The sequence below is a fragment of the Triturus cristatus genome, chromosome 3_1 (genome assembly GCF_964204655.1).
Source record: "Triturus cristatus chromosome 3_1, aTriCri1.1, whole genome shotgun sequence".
NCBI lineage: Eukaryota > Metazoa > Chordata > Amphibia > Caudata > Salamandridae > Triturus > Triturus cristatus.
The window spans coordinates 375,593,372-375,612,496 of NC_140583.1; positions in this window are offsets into that span (position 1 = coordinate 375,593,372).

A 19,125-nucleotide genomic window follows, 5' to 3' on the forward strand; every position below is an offset into this window, starting at 1 on the left:
TTTGGGCTCCATACGTACTATGGTCTGGAACGGATGAACACATTGAATGAGTATAGACTCATATGTATTTAATTCAGAAAGTTCAGCAGGAATAGCATCCAATTCTAAATTATTATGTACAGCTCTGGTCGGCATTCTATTTTCCTCTAACTTGTTGTAACAGTATTTACAAATACGCTGATCTTCACCCAATTCAAAACAATTTTCTAGAAATATATATGTGGCAAAATCCTTCCACTTATAATTATCTTCATTTTCACTCTTTCTGTAGAGATCAACATTCCTAGTTTGTTTTCTATAATGAGTTCTGCGGCAACAAATACAAGTAAAATTTGGTCTTTCATTAGAGACTATTGCAAATTTTGTTATGTGATCATTAAATGTGTTACTTACAGAGGGTTCTACATTCTCTTCCACTTCTTCCTCATTTACTGTGTCCTTCTCTGCACTGTTTTGCTCAGGACCAAAGTAACAAAACTGAATTTCATCAACAACCTTCTCTACATCTGATACCGTTCCTCGGAACAGAGCCCTATTCAATTCATTTAACTTTATTGCTGGACTTTTGGCAAAATACAACCGTCTCACAAACTTTCTCATTTCAGTATGATGAACAGCCAGCATCCTTAAATGATGGAAAACACTATTGCACACTTTTCTAGATAGACAAGCCAGAGAATGACCCTGCAAACCAGTATTCTCTCTCACTCTGCATGGATCCAGACTTTGAAGCACCTTAATCTTCTGTTTTACACTTTTTTTACTATATTCTCTTAGAAACTCTCGAAATTTGTCAATAGATTCCTGACGCACAGTGCAAATACTACTACAATTCCAAGTGTACACTGGGGCTTTAGGACGTCTCCCCATTGCCTCATCTGCCATCACTTGTACCTCATCTCTTGGAACCATTATCTCCTTCTCCATTATGCAACCATTTGTTACTTCGTATGAACGACCTCTGGTGTCAACTGCATGCAGCAAACTATTACTTTGAAAATAGCTCTCTTCATTAAAAAAAGGTTCACTACTTGAACTATGCATCCACTTTCCTAAAAACACTTTACAAAAGTTTGTTCTGTTCACTACTCTTTTCCTTTTGCTATGTGATTTCAGTACATTAACCATTTTGTCTAATGTACGCATCCTATTCAAAATTAAAATGAATAGTTTCCTTTTTAATTGTAACGCCTTTGCTGCAATGGCTTCAATTTCTTTTTTTCTCTTATAAAATTTAGCCTTTTGCTTATATTTCTTCACATCCTTTATCAAATTGGACATAACTCTTCTCTGAAACATTTTTCTACGTATCTCTTTAAACGCTGTTTTTCTGTTTATGTAACTCTTTTCAGTTGCAGAAGGTATATTTCCATTAACTAAATTCTCAATTTTTTCCTGTTCTGTTCGTTTCGTAACATTCTTTCCAGTACAGACATTAAGTACATTTTTCCTTGTTTTGAATATATTTTTAAGAAATTGTTTTTTCTGCTTACCAGAAGATTTTTTCTTTTTCCCAACATGAGCATCTTCTACTAACTTTGGTCCTCCAGTTGTCTTCAAATATAGTTTTTTTTTTTGCGTTTTTTGAACTCTGGATTTTGTAGGCATCTTAAATTTTGTTCACTGCTCTTCAGCAATACCTGAAAAAAACTAAAAAAAAATTCCTTTATTTTATTTAAATATATTACTACATTTCTTTTCATAATAGTCACAAAACGAAATTTCTTTGCCAATTTGAATGCACACTAACTGCTCTTTTTTTTGGGCAAGTGAAAATCACTTTTACAAACTGTCACATTATGAAACCACTTTTCACATTTTTTAAAAAGCCCATGTCCAGACTGCTACACTACAGCAAGGGCAACCAGCCTTAGTGATGCTGAATGTATTTGCATTACAGACTGAAACCTGAAAACCCCACTCGCTTGTAAATACTGTGCATGATTATACATGGCAAGCACATGGGTGTGTGCTAAGAGTCTGCTTCTTCCCCCAAAAATTCGCTCCCCCTTTCCATCTAATACAACTGTGAAGTCACCAGAGCAATACGCAATAAATCTCTGCCTATAATTCCTCTCTGCACACAGAGTCATGTTTTCACATTAGTCCCAAAACGAAATTTCTTTGCCAATTTGAAAGCACACTTACTGCTCTTTTTTTTTCGGGGCAAGTGAAAATCACTTTTACAGACTGACACATTATGAAACCACTTTTTTTGATTTTCTTAAATGCACATGTCCAAACTTCTTTTTCAGACCACCTCCATGTGTAACCTGGGTGGCTGCCTACACTCCAGCAAGGGCAACCAGCCTTAGTGATGCTGAATGTATTTGCATTACTGACTGAAACCTGAAAACCCCACTCGCTTGTAAATACTGTGCATGATTATACATGGCAAGCACATGGGTGTGTGCTAAGAGTCTGCTTCTTCCCCCAAAAATTCGCTCCCCCTTTCCATCTAATGCAACTGTGAAGTCACCAGAGCAATACGCAATAAATCTCTGCCTATAATTCCTCTCTGCACACAGAGTCATGTTTTCACATTAGTCCCAAAACGAAATTTCTTTGCCAATTTGAAAGCACACTTACTGCTCTTTTTTTTTCGGGGCAAGTGAAAATCACGTTTACAGACTGACACATTATGAAACCACTTTTTTTGATTTTCTTAAATGCACATGTCCAAACTTCTTTTTCAGACCACCTCCATGTGTAACCTGGGTGGCTGCCTACACTCCAGCAAGGGCAACCAGCCTTAGTGATGCTGAATGTATTTGCATTACTGACTGAAACCTGAAAACCTCACTCGCTTGTAAATACTGTGCATGATTATACATGGCAAGCACATGGGTGTGTGCTAAGAGTCTGCTTCTTCCCCCAAAAATTCGCTCCCCCTTTCCATCTAATGCAACTGTGATATCACCAGAGCAATACGCAATAAATCTCTGCCTATAATTCCTCTCTGCACACAGAGTCATGTTTTCACATTAGTCCCAAAACGAAATTTCTTTGCCAATTTGAAAGCACACTTACTGCTCTTTTTTTTTCGGGGCAAGTGAAAATCACTTTTACAGACTGACACATTATGAAACCACTTTTTTTGATTTTCTTAAATGCACATGTCCAAACTTCTTTTTCAGACCACCTCCATGTGTAACCTGGGTGGCTGCCTACACTCCAGCAAGGGCAACCAGCCTTAGTGATGCTGAATGTATTTGCATTACAGACTGAAACCTGAAAACCCCACTCGCTTGTAAATACTGTGCATGATTATACATGGCAAGCACATGGGTGTGTGCTAAGAGTCTGCTTCTTCCCCCAAAAATTCGCTCCCCCTTTCCATCTAATGCAACTGTGAAATCACCAGAGCAATACGCAATAAATCTCTGCCTATAATTCCTCTCTGCACACAGAGTCATGTTTTCACATTAGTCCCAAAACGAAATTTCTTTGCCAATTTGAAAGCACACTTACTGCTCTTTTTTTTTTCGGGGCAAGTGAAAATCACTTTTACAGACTGACACATTATGAAACCACTTTTTTTGATTTTCTTAAATGCACATGTCCAAACTTCTTTTTCAGACCACCTCCATGTGTAACCTGGGTGGCTGCCTACACTCCAGCAAGGGCAACCAGCCTTAGTGATGCTGAATGTATTTGCATTACAGACTGAAACCTGAAAACCCCACTCGCTGGTAAATACTGTGCATGATTATACATGGCAAGCACATGGGTGTGTGCTAAGAGTCTGCTTCTTCCCCCAAAAATTCGCTCTCCCTTTCCATCTAATGCAACTGTGAAATCACCAGAGCAATACGCAATAAATCTCTGCCTATAATTCCTCTCTGCACACAGAGTCATGTTTTCACATTAGTCCCAAAACGAAATTTCTTTGCCAATTTGAAAGCACACTTACTGCTCTTTTTTTTTTCGGGGCAAGTGAAAATCACTTTTACAGACTGACACATTATGAAACCACTTTTTTTGATTTTCTTAAATGCACATGTCCAAACTTCTTTTTCAGACCACCTCCATGTGTAACCTGGGTGGCTGCCTACACTCCAGCAAGGGCAACCAGCCTTAGTGATGCTGAATGTATTTGCATTACAGACTGAAACCTGAAAACCCCACTCGCTTGTAAATACTGTGCATGATTATACATGGCAAGCACATGGGTGTGTGCTAAGAGTCTGCTTCTTCCCCCAAAAATTCGCTCCCCCTTTCCATCTAATGCAACTGTGAAATCACCAGAGCAATACGCAATAAATCTCTGCCTATAATTCCTCTCTGCACACAGAGTCATGTTTTCACATTAGTCCGAAAACGAAATTTCTTTGCCAATTTGAAAGCACACTTACTGCTCTTTTTTTTTCGGGGCAAGTGAAAATCACTTTTACAGACTGACACATTATGAAACCACTTTTTTTGATTTTCTTAAATGCACATGTCCAAACTTCTTTTTCAGACCACCTCCATGTGTAACCTGGGTGGCTGCCTACACTCCAGCAAGGGCAACCAGCCTTAGTGATGCTGAATGTATTTGCATTACTGACTGAAACCTGAAAACCCCACTCGCTTGTAAATACTGTGCATGATTATACATGGCAAGCACATGGGTGTGTGCTAAGAGTCTGCTTCTTCCCCCAAAAATTCGCTCCCCCTTTCCATCTAATGCAACTGTGAAGTCACCAGAGCAATACGCAATAAATCTCTGCCTATAATTCCTCTCTGCACACAGAGTCATGTTTTCACATTAGTCCCAAAACGAAATTTCTTTGCCAATTTGAAAGCACACTTACTGCTCTTTTTTTTTCGGGGCAAGTGAAAATCACGTTTACAGACTGACACATTATGAAACCACTTTTTTTGATTTTCTTAAATGCACATGTCCAAACTTCTTTTTCAGACCACCTCCATGTGTAACCTGGGTGGCTGCCTACACTCCAGCAAGGGCAACCAGCCTTAGTGATGCTGAATGTATTTGCATTACTGACTGAAACCTGAAAACCTCACTCGCTTGTAAATACTGTGCATGATTATACATGGCAAGCACATGGGTGTGTGCTAAGAGTCTGCTTCTTCCCCCAAAAATTCGCTCCCCCTTTCCATCTAATGCAACTGTGAAATCACCAGAGCAATACGCAATAAATCTCTGCCTATAATTCCTCTCTGCACACAGAGTCATGTTTTCACATTAGTCCCAAAACGAAATTTCTTTGCCAATTTGAAAGCACACTTACTGCTCTTTTTTTTTTCGGGGCAAGTGAAAATCACTTTTACAGACTGACACATTATGAAACCACTTTTTTTGATTTTCTTAAATGCACATGTCCAAACTTCTTTTTCAGACCACCTCCATGTGTAACCTGGGTGGCTGCCTACACTCCAGCAAGGGCAACCAGCCTTAGTGATGCTGAATGTATTTGCATTACAGACTGAAACCTGAAAACCCCACTCGCTTGTAAATACTGTGCATGATTATACATGGCAAGCACATGGGTGTGTACTAAGAGTCTGCTTCTTCCCCCAAAAATTCGCTCCCCCTTTCCATCTAATGCAACTGTGAAATCACCAGAGCAATACGCAATAAATCTCTGCCTATAATTCCTCTCTGCACACAGAGTCATGTTTTCACATTAGTCCGAAAACGAAATTTCTTTGCCAATTTGAAAGCACACTTACTGCTCTTTTTTTTTCGGGGCAAGTGAAAATCACTTTTACAGACTGACACATTATGAAACCACTTTTTTTGATTTTCTTAAATGCACATGTCCAAACTTCTTTTTCAGACCACCTCCATGTGTAACCTGGGTGGCTGCCTACACTCCAGCAAGGGCAACCAGCCTTAGTGATGCTGAATGTATTTGCATTACTGACTGAAACCTGAAAACCCCACTCGCTTGTAAATACTGTGCATGATTATACATGGCAAGCACATGGGTGTGTGCTAAGAGTCTGCTTCTTCCCCCAAAAATTCGCTCCCCCTTTCCATCTAATGCAACTGTGAAGTCACCAGAGCAATACGCAATAAATCTCTGCCTATAATTCCTCTCTGCACACAGAGTCATGTTTTCACATTAGTCCCAAAACGAAATTTCTTTGCCAATTTGAAAGCACACTTACTGCTCTTTTTTTTTCGGGGCAAGTGAAAATCACTTTTACAGACTGACACATTATGAAACCACTTTTTTTGATTTTCTTAAATGCACATGTCCAAACTTCTTTTTCAGACCACCTCCATGTGTAACCTGGGTGGCTGCCTACACTCCAGCAAGGGCAACCAGCCTTAGTGATGCTGAATGTATTTGCATTACTGACTGAAACCTGAAAACCCCACTCGCTTGTAAATACTGTGCATGATTATACATGGCAAGCACATGGGTGTGTGCTAAGAGTCTGCTTCTTCCCCCAAAAATTCGCTCCCCCTTTCCATCTAATGCAACTGTGAAATCACCAGAGCAATACGCAACAAATCTCTGCCTATAATTCCTCTCTGCACACAGAGTCATGTTTTCACATTAGTCCCAAAACGAAATTTCTTTGCCAATTTGAAAGCACACTTACTGCTCTTTTTTTTTCGGGGCAAGTGAAAATCACTTTTACAGACTGACACATTATGAAACCACTTTTTTTGATTTTCTTAAATGCACATGTCCAAACTTCTTTTTCAGACCACCTCCATGTGTAACCTGGGTGGCTGCCTACACTCCAGCAAGGGCAACCAGCCTTAGTGATGCTGAATGTATTTGCATTACAGACTGAAACCTGAAAACCCCACTCGCTTGTAAATACTGTGCATGATTATACATGGCAAGCACATGGGTGTGTGCTAAGAGTCTGCTTCTTCCCCCAAAAATTCGCTCCCCCTTTCCATCTAATGCAACTGTGATATCACCAGAGCAATACGCAATAAATCTCTGCCTATAATTCCTCTCTGCACACAGAGTCATGTTTTCACATTAGTCCCAAAACGAAATTTCTTTGCCAATTTGAAAGCACACTTACTGCTCTTTTTTTTTTCGGGGCAAGTGAAAATCACTTTTACAGACTGACACATTATGAAACCACTTTTTTTGATTTTCTTAAATGCACATGTCCAAACTTCTTTTTCAGACCACCTCCATGTGTAACCTGGGTGGCTGCCTACACTCCAGCAAGGGCAACCAGCCTTAGTGATGCTGAATGTATTTGCATTACAGACTGAAACCTGAAAACCCCACTCGCTTGTAAATACTGTGCATGATTATACATGGCAAGCACATGGGTGTGTGCTAAGAGTCTGCTTCTTCCCCCAAAAATTCGCTCCCCCTTTCCATCTAATGCAACTGTGAAATCACCAGAGCAATACGCAATAAATCTCTGCCTATAATTCCTCTCTGCACACAGAGTCATGTTTTCACATTAGTCCCAAAACGAAATTTCTTTGCCAATTTGAAAGCACACTTACTGCTCTTTTTTTTTTCGGGGCAAGTGAAAATCACTTTTACAGACTGACACATTATGAAACCACTTTTTTTGATTTTCTTAAATGCACATGTCCAAACTTCTTTTTCAGACCACCTCCATGTGTAACCTGGGTGGCTGCCTACACTCCAGCAAGGGCAACCAGCCTTAGTGATGCTGAATGTATTTGCATTACAGACTGAAACCTGAAAACCCCACTCGCTTGTAAATACTGTGCATGATTATACATGGCAAGCACATGGGTGTGTGCTAAGAGTCTGCTTCTTCCCCCAAAAATTCGCTCCCCCTTTCCATCTAATGCAACTGTGAAATCACCAGAGCAATACGCAATAAATCTCTGCCTATAATTCCTCTCTGCACACAGAGTCATGTTTTCACATTAGTCCGAAAACGAAATTTCTTTGCCAATTTGAAAGCACACTTACTGCTCTTTTTTTTTCGGGGCAAGTGAAAATCACTTTTACAGACTGACACATTATGAAACCACTTTTTTTGATTTTCTTAAATGCACATGTCCAAACTTCTTTTTCAGACCACCTCCATGTGTAACCTGGGTGGCTGCCTACACTCCAGAAAGGGCAACCAGCCTTAGTGATGCTGAATGTATTTGCATTACTGACTGAAACCTGAAAACCCCACTCGCTTGTAAATACTGTGCATGATTATACATGGCAAGCACATGGGTGTGTGCTAAGAGTCTGCTTCTTCCCCCAAAAATTCGCTCCCCCTTTCCATCTAATGCAACTGTGAAGTCACCAGAGCAATACGCAATAAATCTCTGCCTATAATTCCTCTCTGCACACAGAGTCATGTTTTCACATTAGTCCCAAAACGAAATTTCTTTGCCAATTTGAAAGCACACTTACTGCTCTTTTTTTTCGGGGCAAGTGAAAATCACGTTTACAGACTGACACATTATGAAACCACTTTTTTTGATTTTCTTAAATGCACATGTCCAAACTTCTTTTTCAGACCACCTCCATGTGTAACCTGGGTGGCTGCCTACACTCCAGCAAGGGCAACCAGCCTTAGTGATGCTGAATGTATTTGCATTACTGACTGAAACCTGAAAACCTCACTTGCTTGTAAATACTGTGCATGATTATACATGGCAAGCACATGGGTGTGTGCTAAGAGTCTGCTTCTTCCCCCAAAAATTCGCTCCCCCTTTCCATCTAATGCAACTGTGAAATCACCAGAGCAATACGCAATAAATCTCTGCCTATAATTCCTCTCTGCACACAGAGTCATGTTTTCACATTAGTCCCAAAACGAAATTTCTTTGCCAATTTGAAAGCACACTTACTGCTCTTTTTTTTTTCGGGGCAAGTGAAAATCACTTTTACAGACTGACACATTATGAAACCACTTTTTTTGATTTTCTTAAATGCACATGTCCAAACTTCTTTTTCAGACCACCTCCATGTGTAACCTGGGTGGCTGCCTACACTCCAGCAAGGGCAACCAGCCTTAGTGATGCTGAATGTATTTGCATTACAGACTGAAACCTGAAAACCCCACTCGCTTGTAAATACTGTGCATGATTATACATGGCAAGCACATGGGTGTGTGCTAAGAGTCTGCTTCTTCCCCCAAAAATTCGCTCCCCCTTTCCATCTAATGCAACTGTGAAATCACCAGAGCAATACGCAATAAATCTCTGCCTATAATTCCTCTCTGCACACAGAGTCATGTTTTCACATTAGTCCGAAAACGAAATTTCTTTGCCAATTTGAAAGCACACTTACTGCTCTTTTTTTTTCGGGGCAAGTGAAAATCACTTTTACAGACTGACACATTATGAAACCACTTTTTTTGATTTTCTTAAATGCACATGTCCAAACTTATTTTTCAGACCACCTCCATGTGTAACCTGGGTGGCTGCCTACACTCCAGCAAGGGCAACCAGCCTTAGTGATGCTGAATATATTTGCATTACTGACTGAAACCTGAAAACCCCACTCGCTTGTAAATACTGTGCATGATTATACATGGCAAGCACATGGGTGTGTGCTAAGAGTCTGCTTCTTCCCCCAAAAATTCGCTCCCCCTTTCCATCTAATGCAACTGTGAAGTCACCAGAGCAATACGCAATAAATCTCTGCCTATAATTCCTCTCTGCACACAGAGTCATGTTTTCACATTAGTCCCAAAACGAAATTTCTTTGCCAATTTGAAAGCACACTTACTGCTCTTTTTTTTTCGGGGCAAGTGAAAATCACTTTTACAGACTGACACATTATGAAACCACTTTTTTTGATTTTCTTAAATGCACATGTCCAAACTTCTTTTTCAGACCACCTCCATGTGTAACCTGGGTGGCTGCCTACACTCCAGCAAGGGCAACCAGCCTTAGTGATGCTGAATGTATTTGCATTACTGACTGAAACCTGAAAACCCCACTCGCTTGTAAATATTGTGCATGATTATACATGGCAAGCACATGGGTGTGTGCTAAGAGTCTGCTTCTTCCCCCAAAAATTCGCTCCCCCTTTCCATCTAATGCAACTGTGAAATCACCAGAGCAATACGCAATAAATCTCTGCCTATAATTCCTCTCTGCACACAGAGTCATGTTTTCACATTAGTCCCAAAACGAAATTTCTTTGCCAATTTGAAAGCACACTTACTGCTCTTTTTTTTTCGGGGCAAGTGAAAATCACTTTTACAGACTGACACATTATGAAACCACTTTTTTTGATTTTCTTAAATGCACATGTCCAAACTTCTTTTTCAGACCACCTCCATGTGTAACCTGGGTGGCTGCCTACACTCCAGCAAGGGCAACCAGCCTTAGTGATGCTGAATGTATTTGCATTACAGACTGAAACCTGAAAACCCCACTCGCTTGTAAATACTGTGCATGATTATACATGGCAAGCACATGGGTGTGTGCTAAGAGTCTGCTTCTTCCCCCAAAAATTCGCTCCCCCTTTCCATCTAATGCAACTGTGAAATCACCAGAGCAATACGCAATAAATCTCTGCCTATAATTCCTCTCTGCACACAGAGTCATGTTTTCACATTAGTCCCAAAACGAAATTTCTTTGCCAATTTGAAAGCACACTTACTGCTCTTTTTTTTTCGGGGCAAGTGAAAATCACTTTTACAGACTGACACATTATGAAACCACTTTTTTTGATTTTCTTAAATGCACATGTCCAAACTTCTTTTTCAGACCACCTCCATGTGTAACCTGGGTGGCTGCCTACACTCCAGCAAGGGCAACCAGCCTTAGTGATGCTGAATGTATTTGCATTACAGACTGAAACCTGAAAACCCCACTCGCTTGTAAATACTGTGCATGATTATACATGGCAAGCACATGGGTGTGTGCTAAGAGTCTGCTTCTTCCCCCAAAAATTCGCTCCCCCTTTCCATCTAATGCAACTGTGAAATCACCAGAGCAATACGCAATAAATCTCTGCCTATAATTCCTCTCTGCACACAGAGTCATGTTTTCACATTAGTCCCAAAACGAAATTTCTTTGCCAATTTGAAAGCACACTTACTGCTCTTTTTTTTTCGGGGCAAGTGAAAATCACTTTTACAGACTGACACATTATGAAACCACTTTTTTTGATTTTCTTAAATGCACATGTCCAAACTTCTTTTTCAGACCACCTCCATGTGTAACCTGGGTGGCTGCCTACACTCTAGCAAGGGCAACCAGCCTTAGTGATGCTGAATGTATTTGCATTACAGACTGAAACCTGAAAACCCCACTCGCTTGTAAATACTGTGCATGATTATACATGGCAAGCACATGGGTGTGTGCTAAGAGTCTGCTTCTTCCCCCAAAAATTCGCTCCCCCTTTCCATCTAATGCAACTGTGAAATCACCAGAGCAATACGCAATAAATCTCTGCCTATAATTCCTCTCTGCACACAGAGTCATGTTTTCACATTAGTCCCAAAACGAAATTTCTTTGCCAATTTGAAAGCACACTTACTGCTCTCTTTTTTTTCGGGGCAAGTGAAAATCACTTTTACAGACTGACACATTATGAAACCACTTTTTTTGATTTTCTTAAATGCACATGTCCAAACTTCTTTTTCAGACCACCTCCATGTGTAACCTGGGTGGCTGCCTACACTCCAGCAAGGGCAACCAGCCTTAGTGATGCTGAATGTATTTGCATTACAGACTGAAACCTGAAAACCCCACTCGCTTGTAAATACTGTGCATGATTATACATGGCAAGCACATGGGTGTGTGCTAAGAGTCTGCTTCTTCCCCCAAAAATTCGCTCCCCCTTTCCATCTAATGCAACTGTGAAATCACCAGAGCAATACGCAATAAATCTCTGCCTATAATTCCTCTCTGCACACAGAGTCATGTTTTCACATTAGTCCCAAAACGAAATTTCTTTGCCAATTTGAAAGCACACTTACTGCTCTTTTTTTTTCGGGGCAAGTGAAAATCACTTTTACAGACTGACACATTATGAAACCACTTTTTTTGATTTTCTTAAATGCACATGTCCAAACTTCTTTTTCAGACCACCTCCATGTGTAACCTGGGTGGCTGCCTACACTCCAGCAAGGGCAACCAGCCTTAGTGATGCTGAATGTATTTGCATTACTGAGTCCAACCTCAAACCCTTAAACTATTCTTTTTTTTTCCAGTACACCTTAATTTATTGTGAAAACATACTCCATATTATTTTACATGTTCCTCACATTTAAATTTCTCCCAAAACAGAAAATGATAAACGCAACTACAACAAAACCAATTTCCATTTCTATTATTCATTTCTTAAGTTACCACATACATCCCCTCTCAAACTCTAAACTCACCTTTAAAATTAGTTAGTTGTGAAAGAAATGTGACACTCAAACAGCAGATTATCAGAGCCAGGATCTCTGTTGTGTTCACCTCTCTCCTCTCAGCAGAACCAGATAATGGCAAACTTTCCCTCTATTTTTCCACACATATACATGTAAGTTTCAAATCTCAGTGCTTCCCCCTTTTTTTCAAATGTAATCTCACATTTCTATTGGTTGAAAACCAACCCTTTTCCAAAAGTACCCTTCCCCCAACTTGACTTCTGCCTAGTACCCTTCCCCCAACTTGACTTCTGCCTGCTACCATAGCAACAGCTCATGGAACACTGCTGTGTTGAGTTAGGTCAGAAGTTCGCCAAACAATGTTTCAATTCCACAGAGCAAGAGTGCTTGACTTTTCAAACCTAACAGCAAATCCATAGTACTGTTCTTTGGTTACACATTTTCTTGTACCAATACAAAACATGCTTCTATTAATTTACACATACAGCCTAGTTTTTATTCTAGAATGGTATGAAACAGCCAATCAGTTCTTTTTGTTTTGAAAAAAATATGTATGCCTCCATTTCCAAACTGTCTTTCTTTTCATATTGCCATTCTACTGAAAGACACCTCCTGAGTGCATCCAGTTCTCCTTTGAAGATGTTCACAGTGTGGATTGTAGGGCACAGCTATGTCTTCTGGAGTGAAAAGTTTGCAGAGAAAACAGATATGATGAGAGACCTTGCTTTGCCAAATGTAGACATTAAATGGATTGGTCAGAGAGGGTTAAAGTGGCACCAATTGATGCCATTGGTGAAATCCTTCATGCAAATCCAACACCCTGACCTCATAATAGTGCACTGTGGTGGCAATGACCTAGGCACTTTGACTGGGGTAGGTCTGGAAATGCTTATGAAGGACACCTTTGCACAACTGTTTTCACTTTTCCCTAAAACTGCCTTTGTGTTTTCCAACATATGCCAAAGGCAAAAATGGAACTGGTCCAATCATTTCTGTCCACAGATTGACAAAGCAAGAAAGCACGTCAACAAATCTGTTTCTGCTTTCCTCCGTGACTATGGTATGGGTGCAATTTACCACAACAACTTGCGTTATGACATGCAAGACATTTATAGAGGAGATGGTGTGCACTTCAATGATGAAGGGAACAGAGTCTTCCTTTTGAACCTTAGACTCTCCATCGGTACTTACTTGTAGGTACCACTAAAAAAATGACTTCATAAACACAACAGCTCTTTTTAGAGCTCCCTAATATCTTAACTCTTAATTCTTCATTTCATTTATTCATTTTTATTTTTTCTTCCGTACGCTTACCGTAAGCTTACCGTACGCGTACCCCGTGATTTTTTTAAAAATCAATAAATGTTTTTTTTGTACTTTTCTGTCCTTCTTTGACCCCCTTACAAATGTTAGGGGGGCTGTAACTCTCCTCATTGCCCCCTTTTCTTGTTTTCACTCTTTTTTTTCAGAGTGAAATACACAAAATGGCGGCCGCCGCTTCCTGGTTTCGGCCGATTCGAATGTTTACTAAGATCTAAGAGCCAATCAGAATCGCGCTCGTGCACGCCACCGTACGCTTACCGTAAGCGTACGGTAAGCGTACCGTAAGCGGGCTCAGATAGATATATTGATTTAAAGGCTATTTTCTCAGAATCTACTGAACAGATTTACACCAAACCTACAAAAGGCACTTCCTTGACCTAGGGACTACCTCTCTGCCAAATTTCGAGTAATTCTGTTCAGCCGTTTGGGCTGTAGCTCGTTCTAAAGGTCCTATGGAAAAATGCATGGGAAAAACGCGTTTTGGGACCCCCCTTTTATCTCAGCCCCCGCTTGACGGATCCCCCCGAGACTTTCAGGGTAGGAGCGGAGCGTAGCGCCCCACCTATTTTGAGAAATTCGCGAGGATTCATCGACCGGCGCCAAAGTTATTCAAAATAGAATGTTGAGGTTTTCCTATGGAAAAGGGGTCCTAACTATAACTACCTACTGGCGACCGCCAGTAGGTAATACACACACACATATGTAAAGCGGTATCACTTAGCTGATATCTACTTACATGCATGGTAAAGTCATATGCATGGTAAAGACATGCATTGTAAAGGCAATGTGTGGTAAAGGCACTGTGTGGTGAAGGATCCGTGGTAAAGAATGAGTTGTTTCCCCAAACAGCATTATGCGGCAATTGAACATAAACATATAGTAGTAATATCATCACTGATTTTGTGCTTGGGTGGTTAAAAATATTTTTTTTACCAAAATCTCAAGAATAGGAGAAAGCATAGGTAGATTTTTAGTAAACATCTTATGATGATGAATGTGGCTTAAGCGTAGCACACATATCTATTGGGTTCTTAAGCTCCATTATTAGAGTCAGAATAATTTAGTCAAAAAAGGATCAGAGCACAATAAATTAAGTAGTAAAACTAAAAGTTCTTTCACAATTCAGAAATTACTGTAAAACATTTTAATGAGATACATATCACAGGCCATCCTTACTAAGTTATTTTCTAAAATTAGCCCTTTGTACTCTACGATGTTTTTATTTGTGATACAATTATCTATTAAACAAACTTCGTTATTTTTCGTGAAGCCTTTTGGGAAATACATCTTTTTATAAAATGTATAATCCAACAATTTGTATTTAATATTATGAGTATGAGCTTTTATCACTTGTTTATTTTCTGCTCAGCCTTTATGCAGGATTTTAGGAATCATAGAAATCTGGAATACATTTTATGCTCTGCAATGTTTAAATGTCAGGGACAAATTATTATAGCATTTCTTACAGTTTACATAGTAAAACCCACAATTATATTACATAGCAATATAATTGATTCCTATGTTTAGCTGTAACCTTTCTAACTATAACAGTTACATAATATTTTCTTTGTCCGTATTTGATGATGTACGGTTTCAATTTTTCTTAATTTTCCAAACTTAGAAAGCAATAACAGCGGAGTAGATAGCCACTTAAAATGCACCTACCATCTGTGTCATATAAAAGGTTAAAAGTGGAATAAGTGATTGCAAGACCAAGCTAAGTAACCTAAAAACCTTACTGTGAAAAAGCTGGTTATGTAAGAGGTGTGTCAGTATGACATTTGCTGCAGACCAGGAAAGAGCCTGGAAACGTGGGACAATGAGGCTGCCATGAGTCATCTTTTCCTTGTTTCCTTCCAGAGATGCTTTAAGAAGAGTTGGAGGCTCATAGTTGGCATCAGAGCTTTTTTTTATTAGGTAGGTGTAGGATGCTGATACTTGTGAAATTCATGTCTATAAGTGGACTCGGTAGCTGGTATGTCCAAATGTGGAAGAAAGGGCCTACAACATGTAAATCTCCAAAGGTGTTTGTTCATTGTCAGACTGGATGTGTAAGTATAAGAAGCCTGGAAGATGAGTACGCAGGCGTTTTAAAAGAGTTAATAGAGAGGGTGGATACCGATAGAATTAGAAAATGTACATAAACATTATTTAACAAAAATGATAATGTATCTTAGGTAGAATCATGAAAAATGCACTTTAAAAAGGCAAGTAGTTGAGATGTACAAAATGCACAAGGCACCCATACTCACTGGTAGACTGCTGTTAAATGTTTCCTTTAACAAACAGAGGCTTTAGAAATTGCTGAACCATGCACAAATATATTTCATAGCTTGACCTTAATGCGACTTGCTTAGATTTTGTCATAGCTGCAGAATGTTCTGAGTTTATAAAATGTATTCCTTACTTAAGCTAAATATTCTAGATGTACCAAGCTTGAACTTCACATAGTACTGAATAGAAAATCACACATTTTAACAAAGATGCTAACTTATATGAATGACGAAAGCCGTTACTTAACTAGAGACCTGCAAGAAAATGTTTCTGTGTCTAGTGTAATTCATTGTTACTCAGTGAAACATTGAATAAATGATAGAGTAGGCACTGCAATAAACTTTCCTGGGAACCAAGGTTAGAGCTTTCCAGTTACACAAACATTTAGGGATGTCTGCTACATATTTGATAGTAGACTGTGGACTCCATGTGTTTTCCATGGGAAAAGAAGCACAAAGCTGCTCACCATAGAAAGATGTCTCCTCATTGTACTTGAGTGACCTGATCCACAACATTGTAGTCCGCAAGTTTTCTTCTCTTTTATGTTAATGCGTTTCTAGTTAGTTTGCACATACTCACTTTCACTTTCCTATGTATCCAGAGCTTTTTCTTTATATGATCTGCGATTTGCTGTAAGCTACTGTTGACGACGATTACTGTTGCCTGCAACTTTTGAGGTGACGCTGCCTTATACTTTTCTATCCTGATGGGTGTAGCTACTGCTGCATCTGTTTCACCTATTTCCATTTTAAGGTTTATTTTTGTAAAGAATGCTACTGCGACGGATACATTTTGAAGATTGTGACCCGCTTGAGTTTCACAAACGTCTTTTATTGGGGAGATCAACTAATAAATTCTGACATCAAACTTGATGATCCTTTGATCTCACTCCTTTAGTGAGCTCTTTATGAGTTCCATTAGTGTTGCTTCCATTAGTTAGAATAGGGATGAGGGGGCATATTATCAAGCACTGCGTTAAAATGATCGCCGCTTTAGCGGCAGAAAACTGCCGCTAAAGCAGCGATAATGGGCTTGATAATATTCCGCAGAGAATTCCCATAGAAGCCCATGTTGACACCAGAACATGGGCTTCTATGGGAATTCTCAAGTTTTCTGCCACTAATGCGGCGATAATTTTAACGCCGTTTCTTGATAATATGCCCCTAATTCCTTATGGAACACACTTATCAATTTGCAATATTGATGGCTCTAACCATTGTTTTCTTTGATAATTTCTATAAACAGATTTATCTGACTTACTAAGTAAATAAAAAGATCAAAAATAATTTACTGATCTCTTAAAGAGAATAAAGGTTTGAAAACTGTTTTAAAACTCTCATTACTGGCTGAATTTCAGAACTGATTACGATTTGATGTGTGAATAATGTTGATTTGAATTAATTTCCATAAAAAACAATGACATAGATCTGTCACCTAGAAGAAGAGTTTGGTGCAGCTTGGGAGCCCATTCTTGTAAGTGACAGGTTGAACCGATACTGAGAAATAAAAAATATGGACTCTTTCTTCGCTATCAATTTTCTGGGAGAAGAGCCTGGTTCACTCCTTGAATGGAGCTATGAAATGGTTTCCCAAGTTAGACTAAATTACCCAAATACTGAAATCCCATGCCCAGAACTTGAAAATCTGACAAGGCAGTATTTGAAGGCAGTTACTGGTTGGAGGTATGAGTTTGATGCATTGTCTCTAGTAATTGTATTTTGGTCTTTAGTGTGATGATTTATTGTGATTTGGAGTGAATGGTTAGATAAATGAAGATGTTATTTGTCTATATGTAAAGAGGCTGAAGAGTCTAATATATCAACACAGGTTGAGACAATTGTATAGGACACTTGGAAGAGCCATCGTCGCATGATATTCTTGTTTGCAGATTTTAGGTGTAGAGTGTGCGGTACCATCACATCTACCAACAAGATAGCAATACTTAAAACATTGTAGTGATGGTTTAACATTGATTGATGTTAGCAGAACCTAATTGCGTAAAGGGGTGATGCAGCATTGATTAAAGTGATTTCCCGCTGGTCAATATTTCATTTGATTTGTGGATTTCTTGAAATATTGTGATCATTTTATTCCTTTCGTAGAGTAAACAACAATTGATATATATTTGGTGTGATAATTGAATGCTTTTGTTGAAGTTTCTGTAAGCACAAAGAGTATTGTAAATGAGGGTGAACTGAAGAAAGGAGTGAAGTCATACATCATAGGTTCCGCACTGGGATTGGTCGGTTGATGTGCTTTCATATTGGGATTGGTTGGTGGCATCAAGGTGTCGCGCTGAGATTGGTCTCTTTTCGAGTGAGTATTGCATTGAGATTTGTTGGTGGAATCTTAGGAAATGTTAGCTGTGACAGAATTTGTTTAAAAGGATTCAACATATCTGGTATCGAAGCAAAACATTGAATTGAAGTTGTTGTTGCCTTACAATTTAATGTGATTATGAAATATTTTAAAGAAATTAGGTATTTGGAGCAGGTGGATGTCGCTATTCCAGTATGGAAAGGTGAAGAGGCACCTCCTGAGGGTACACAGGCATACATTATAACAACAGTATAAGGGTTACACACGTTTTTGGCTTTGTCAGAGGTGCCAGATCACAAATAAAGAGTGTCCATTGAGTTTCCCAAAATATGAAACTTTTGAAACTAGAATTCTTGTTTGTTGTTTGAAAGGGAAATTGTATGAAATGAAGCCACCTCCTAGACCTGCTCAATATGAAGCTTTAAATATATGGTGAGAAAGTTGCCCAAGAAAAATATAAGGTGAAGGACAAAGAGAGCAGTGCGTAATTATGCAGATGCTTAGTGGGATGAAGGACAGTGTAGATGGAGAACAGATGTGATTGAGGGAACCAGATTGTATCCAACTATTACAACAGATATATCAGCAAAGGTACTAAGAAGAGATCACTAGAGAAGGGTGAGTAGAGAAAAGAGATGAATGAGGAGACAGAAAGTGATTCAAGGGATGTTATCCTAGAAGAAATGTTGGCTGGAAGACCCCCACCTTGTACAATACCTTCTTAACAAAGCATATAGTGTGCCAGTACGAGTAGTACAATGGGTTCTGCCCCTGTAGAACCAAGTACAGTACAGATTGGTAGACCTATGCAGACTTCAAATTGTTCCACCAGTTGTGGCTTGACCTAAATTTGCAGTTTTTACGGTGACTAGTACTCCTGTGGTGCATACTACAGCACCAGAACCACCAGTAGATGTAAGGCTTTACCTAAGCCTATTACAAATGTCCCACAATGTT